Genomic DNA, 7,789 nt, shown 5'->3' with positions numbered 1-7,789 from the left:
GTATTTCAATCTCGCCGACAAAGTGCAAAAATAAAAAATGGAAAAAAATGTTTTATTAGGGTACCCCCCCTACATGTAAAGTGAGGGCTGATATTTTTTTTCATTCCAACCCCAACGTGTGATACATTGTTGGATAGGTATTAAAAAATGAATAAGGGTTTACTAAGATCGTTTTTGATAATATTGATATTTTCCAAAATAATCGCTCCTAAAGGAAAAAAACCGGCCAAGAGCGTGTCGGGCCACGCTCAGTGTAGGGTTCCGTAGTTTTCCGTATTTTTCTCAAAAACTACTGAACCTATCAAGTTCAAAACAATTTTCCTAGAAAGTCTTTATAAAGTTCTACTTTTGTGATTTTTTTCATATTTTTTAAACTTACTGTTCAAAAGTTAGAGGGGGGGGGGGACGCACTTTTTTTTTCCTTTAGGAGCGATTATTTCCGAAAATATTAATATTATCAAAAAACCATCTTAGTAAACCCTTATTCATTTTTAAATACCTATCCAACAATATATCACACGTTGGGGTTGGAATGAAAAAAAAATCAGCCCCCACTTTACATGTAGGGGGGTACCCTAATAAAACATTTTTTTCCATTTTTTATTTTTGCACTTTGTCGGCGAGATTGAAATACATATTGGTACCAAATTTCAGCTTTCTAGTGTTAGCAGAGATTATCCGCGGACGGACGGACGGACGGACGGACGGACAGACAGACATGGCGAAACTATAAGGGTTCCTAGTTGACTACGGAACCCTAAAAAAGTGCGTCCCCCCTTCTCTAACTTATGAACCATGTGTTTAAAAAATATGAAAAAACCGGCCAAGAGCGTGTCGGGCCACGCTCAGTGTAGGGTATCCGTAGTTTTCCGTATTTTTCTCAAAAACTACTAAACCTATCAAGTTCAAAACAATTTTCCTAGAAAGTCTTTATTAAAGTTCTACTTTTGTGATTTTTTTCATATTTTTTAAACATATGGTTCAAAAGTTAGAGGGGGGGGGACGCACTTTTTTTTCCTTTAGGAGCGATTATTTCCGAAAATATTAATATTATCAAAAAACGATCTTAGTAAACCCTTATTCATTTTGAAATACCTATCTAACAATATATCACACGTTGGGGTTGGAATGAAAAAAAAAATCCGCCTCCACTTTACATGTAGGGGGGGTACCCTAATAAAACATTTTTTCCATTTTTTATTTTTGCACTTTGTTGGCGTAATTGATATACATATTGGTACCAAATTTCAGCTTTCTAGTGCTAACGGTTACTGAGATTATCCGCGGACGGACGGACGGACGGACGGACGGACAGACAGACATGGCGAAACTATAAGGGTTCCTAGTTGACTACGGAACCCTAAAAAATCACAAAAGTAGAACTTTATAAATACTTTGTAGGAAAATTATTTTGAACTTGATAGGTTCAGTAGTTTTTGAGAAAAATACGGAAAACTACGGAACCTTACACTGAGCGTGGCCCGACACGCTCTTGGCCGGTTTTTAAATATTCCGCCTTTTTCTGGCAGACTAAGAGGGCGTGCCAGGGTATAGCTTAGACCGCGTAATGTTTGATTAAGGTTGTCTTAAACCACACCTCGGACACTGGCGATCAAATATATGAAAGAGGCGCGTTCCTAGCACACAGTCTAAGCTCGTGTAGGCGAACGCGTACTATGCTTGTATGAGTGAAATATGACAGATCGACTGTTCGTGTTTTTGACAGAAAGTAACTGTGAGGTAACCGAGAGGGGGTGGGCGGCAATTTCAGCGGGGAACGGGAGTGGCCATACTGTACGATATACTCTGTTAAACAAGTCAGTCAGTAAATAAGAACAAAGAAAACTATAGGTATCCTTTTCTATAGCACCCTAAAGAAAAGGATGCATATAGTTTTCTTTGTTCTTATTTACTGACAGACTTGTTTGACAAAGTATAGTACTCTTTATTATACTGTGCTTATACCATAGATAGGTTTTAGGACTATACCTTGATATACCTTATTAGTCTGTGATCTATGATTTTTGAAATATTTGTCAAATCTGACGGCGAAGAGAGGTGTTATTTTTACCGTTATTTTGTCATATTGCAATTTATTGTTAGGTCCAAATTATATTAAATTTCAGTGCTATTATTATCGAATATTATACCTAAAATAAATCTACACAAGCATCAAACGATGAAAATGCAGCCGTGGTTCTACATGATTTATTTTTCTTCGATGAAATAGTCTAGAAAAAATGGAAACACAACCTTATATTACTGTGGGAGTATAAGTAAGTAATTGTTTGAAAGCAGACCAGAGGTAAGTTATTGTACTAAGAATTATTATATATTTCATTTCATACATAAAAAATAATTAATTACAAGTATTTTTTCCAATTCAAATGAGGTGGTATGAATTAAAGTAAGCGTCACAGACATAACATAATTTATGCATAAATGAATGGCCATCTGACTAAATAACAGAGGAAACTATGACGATTCTGATTTAAATAATATTTATGTTACGAATTTGGTTTCGATACGATATCCAAGAGAGCTAACCCTGTTGAAATCGTGACATCGTCGTGGTTCGTCGGAAAAATGGTGAGAAAACTGGTCTATAATCCTAATATACTGGTCTACACGGTGTTTCCGGTATCACTCAAAACCTCAGACACCCCAACTGATTTTTATTTTTTTAAACTCATCTAGAGTATTCATCTTTTAATCTGATCGTTACTTTTTTTTTAATTGAATTTTTAATTTTCTGTACAGCTCTACTTGACTTTTAGCTCTACACTCAATAAAATAATTGCTAACTACCATCATAAACCATAAGACTATTTATTTGTGTACGTTACTGCAACGACATAAGGTTTACCAATAGACAGCTAAGATGTCACTGTAAAACACTTTAAATCTTTGTCACAGTAAACTTCAAATTGGACAGGTAATCGCAGTAAGCAAATAAACTCAATATTCAAAATGACAAGGTTGTAATTAGGTACGAGTTCAATTTGTTATGACTTATGATAAACATTAAGATTAAACTGACAAACAACGTCAAACTAGTAGCGGAAAAAATAATCGTCCAAGTAACCAGCCAGTATTAATACCCCTAAATACTGAAAAAAGGTAAACAACCTCTAGCAATGCGATATACACAATGTTGTATTACGAGTAGAATAGAATGGGCACGTAAAAAATAACTAATAATACTAATTTAAATAAAAATATTACCCCCATCAAGATATAGCTCAATCGATTCTACTCTCGATTCTGAACAAACTGTTTTCAGGTTTTTAGTGTTAAGTGAAACACGGTGTATAATCCAAGGCCAAATTTCTTAGAACTTTGTTGATGTCCGCGAAGGAAAAATGGGGAGAGAACTAGATTGATCAATTCCAATAATTATAAAACCTGTAAGTATAAAGTCGATTCTAGTTTACCATTTACTTTAGTTTTCAAGCTGGTTTTGATACGAGCGAGACAAGTATTGGCACCATATCGCGTACCTACGAGTACTTACTCGACACTTGTATTTCGCACAATATTTTGGTATCATCTTGGATCGTAATCACTCGTATTTATTTTTTGCCCGCTCTACTGTGTAATAGTAGACCGTTCTACTTTAGTCGCACATTCTTCATTAATGGGCAAATTGGGCATAGGTATTTTTATTTTCTTTTCTGTTTTACTTTTTCTTCCAAATGTGGAATTTTTTTGTACTTTTTTATTCAGAATCATGAGCTGTTTGATTCCGCAGGAGAAAAAAAATGTCTCACAATTTTTTCCCACCGAGTTATGACAAAAATGTATGGAAATTTTGGGACATTTTTTGTGTCCTAGTAGAATCGAAAGAGCTCATGATTCTGAGTGGAAAAAGTGCAAAAATTGCCAGAAATAAAAAACAGGGAAATCAACAACAAAATAAAAATTTGCCCTAATCACTTTCATCAGTGGCCTTTAGGGATTGCAATCCGGTCTGATATCCAATCCGGCCGGATCCGGCCGGATTTTGGTCCCAATCCGGCGGATCCGGCCGGATCCGGCCGGATTGGCCTTAAGGATTAAAAGTACCCAAATAGTACCTTTTTTTGTATGTTTTCAGCATAATATGAGAAATATGATGGTATTTTGCTTCACGATTAATAAACCAAAAGTTTAAAGCTTAGAAATCAACATTTTTACCAGGTAACAAGTAAATTTTACTAAAATAATAAGTCGCAAATAAAATTCTTCCGTTCTTTTTAAACTTTCATAGGATAACAAAATTATTTTTACTTTATTGTTTAACAGTAATACCTATAGAGCTTTTAAGATACAATTAAGAACGGACATTTTAACATTACCTACATGCATTATGAGATAACTGTTTAAAAAAAGATAATTATGTTTTGTGTTATTTTACAGTTAACTTTTCTCACACGCAAAGAAGAACTAAACAAAACTACATCAGCTAAATTAAAGTCATCAAGAGTTATTGACCTTAGTATTATTTGCTATTGCTGAAACCACTAATCTTACTGGATACCTTTTTAAAATGTTCATATTTAAGCTTTGAATTGTTTTTTTATGATTCATGTAGCAATGTGCCCTCATACTTCTTATATCATGCTGAAAACGTTGTTGTTCTTGTAGTCCTACGTCACCACAGAGATGCAAAAGGCCTTCTCAAGCTCGCGCCATGGCTTCCTAAGTAGCTAGTAGCTAAAGATAGCTACCCTCGTGGCCTCGCTCCAGCTCGACCCGGTCGCTCGTAGTTCATCCTCAACGGACCGCTTCTATGAGTTTACAGGGCGCCCGGAGCCAAGGCTCCTTCCAGCGGCAGGCGATGTCCAGCCGAAAGAGATGGTTGCATTATTTCGTTAGAGGGAACTCTTGGAATTGTGTGCTACCAATGTACTTTCTGCGACACAGGTTTCCTCACTAATGGGTGTTTGCTGGCATATACTCAATAGGTCTTGATTTCGGATAGATTTGGCCAGAAAACATGAAGGATCGACCTCAGTGACATGTTAACGAAAAGTTTTGTCGTATGGCCCTTTGTCACTCTCCACTATTCCACATTTTGCATCCAAGCAAACAATTGCACCGATTTCACTACAGATTCAAAGACGGAAAATTTGACGCGTCACTTGACCACATTATTTTACTTCTAAACGGCCTAGTAATGCCAAAAACGTACGTACTAAATTATTTTTTGATTGGAAATCAGACCGGGTTGCAATCTGCTGTTGAGCTACGTTCAAATGTTAGCGTAAATGTTATTTTTTTGCACTATTCTAACGAATTAAATTACATTACCGGATCCGGTACCGGATCCGGCCGGATTACCGGATCCGCCGGACCGGATTGCAATCCCTAGTGGCCTTTCATGTATAAACATTAGTCTTATAAAATTCGTTCATAAAGACTAGGTTTCTGAGGTGTTTCCCTTGCGCTATGACATGGGGTTCTTCAAGAAGCAGGTATTTAGGGTTCTCAAAGGTCGGCAACGCATAAGTGGCTCCCCTGATGTTGCTTATGTCCATGGGCGGCGATGACTGCTTACCTTTAGGCGGCTCGTCTGCTCGTTTGCTGCCTATTTCATAAAAAAAAAGGTATTGACGAAAGTGACGAATTTATGAACTTGAGAAGAAAATAATGACACGATGTATGACAACTTCTAAATTTTGTACGAAAAAGGGTACGCGATACGTGTAGACATACAATGCTCGCAGGCGCACATCAAAAACAATTTGAAAGCATTAACAAAATGGTAAATTAGAAACGTCTTTCTTACAGGTTTTATACCAGAATTGATTAATCTAGTTTTCTCATCATTTGCTGCACGGATCAACAAAGTTCCGAGAAACTTTACCTTCGGTATTCGAGCCTTGGTCGGTATTTGAACCCGCGACCTCCGCTATCAATGTTACACGCGCACGTGTGTTCCGGATTTGGTACCCGTTGTATACAGCGATAAACTTTGTACCACATTTGCGACAATTAATTTTGACTTGACGTTATCATTTAATACTAATTATAAGTAGTATCGTGAATTTATAAAATTCACAACAAAACCTTAAGTTCTACAGTCAAGCTATTAAATATAGACGCGAACAAAGTACAAATAATATGTATGCACCTTAGTGCATTTTCAAGCGGAACGCTGGTAGTCTAGCGGTAAGTAAGTCCGGCTTTCGTTCCGGTGGTCGCGGGTTCGAACCACAGCTCGCAACAATGAGTTTTTCTTTATGTGCGAAATGTCATTTTGATGATTTGATGAGGAAACCGGATTAATCCCAATAAGGTCTAGTGTACCTTTAGGGTCGGAAGGTCAGATGGCAGTCGCTTTTGTAAAAAAAAACTAGTGCCTACGCCAAATCTTGGGATTCGTTGTCAAAGCGGACCCCAGGCTCCCTGAGCCGTGGCTAATGCCGGGATAAGGCAAGGAGGATGATGAACCTTAGTGCGTTTTCACATTATCCGGTCCGATATCGGATGTAACGACCGATATACATTTAAGCCGCCACCTTTGATTTTACTATTGAAATCGGTTCGGATAAGTGCGTTTTCACATTATCCGACCGAATATCGGATGTCAAACCGATATCCCATACATTACAGGCGCCATCGTGGATTGGATTTTTTTCATTGAAATCCTTCCGACATCCGATATCGGATCGGATAATGTGAAAACGCACTAACGTGTTAGTCGTGTATACATATCTTTGGCACTATGTTCGCATCTATATTTATTACTTTGACTATAAACTTAAGGTTTATTATCGATCGTGAGTGTTAAACACATGTCGGAAGAAATTGACGAAGTGATATAGATTCTACGTGGTAATGATAAGGTGAGTTATTGATGTCGCGTCGTGGTCAAGTTACAAAGTTCAAGTATAGTAAACAGTGCGTTGTAGGTCAGTGTTTATTTAATGGATTGATGAAGTGTTTGGTAAACTTGATTTAGAGAGAAAGAGATGGTGATACTCATAACTAGTTTATAGGGAAATGGCCATTAAGGATTTTTTTATCTAGTACCAATCTATTTATGATGGAATTCCTAAATAATATTGTAACTGCAATACAGTTACAGAATACGGTTCGAGAATAGAATCCTGAACTTGCGAGTTTTTTAATTAACACACGAGAAGTAAAATACAATGTGCACCCGAGTGTAACACAAAACTTTTCCCCTCAAAAACGCTCACGAAAGGAAACGCTCGTAGATATCTATCTCTATCGCTCGTGCGTATTGGCGCGACAGAGCCGGACTACCTTTCGCGGCGTTTCGTTTTCGTTTCGCGTCGCAGAAATGCCATTCGGCTACGGTCCCAGCCCCGCCGCGCCGGTGCGACTGTTCTTATAAACTTCAACCTCTGGTGTTTCGGGTGTCCATGGGCGGCAGTGATCGCTTACCATCAGGCGACCTGTCTGCTCGCTTGCCTCCTTTCCCATAAAAAAAAAAACTTCTATGAAATTGCGACGTTTACCTAACCCTTGAATAGAACGCGGAGGTGGAGCTAGTATTTTATTTTACGATCTCTTCTATATTTTATTTGTTATACGTTCATAAAAAAAACATAACAGCCGAAAAGACTAGCAAGCCTCGTATCACTAAACGGCCTCTACACGTCAATTGTGTAATTATACAAGTCATAATACCTAACTAAATTGGAGGTCACTTCTTTTATTACGTAGAAAAGGAAAGGGTGTGCGTGTTGTAGGTTAGCTCATTTGTGTTGTAAATTAGGACCTTCAAAACTAGTTGTTTATTACAGTTCATGATCAATGCGTTAAAGTAGTTATCTAA

This window comes from Leguminivora glycinivorella, chromosome 11 (assembly GCF_023078275.1).
Source record: "Leguminivora glycinivorella isolate SPB_JAAS2020 chromosome 11, LegGlyc_1.1, whole genome shotgun sequence".
NCBI lineage: Eukaryota > Metazoa > Arthropoda > Insecta > Lepidoptera > Tortricidae > Leguminivora > Leguminivora glycinivorella.
This window is presented reverse-complemented; position numbering follows the sequence as displayed.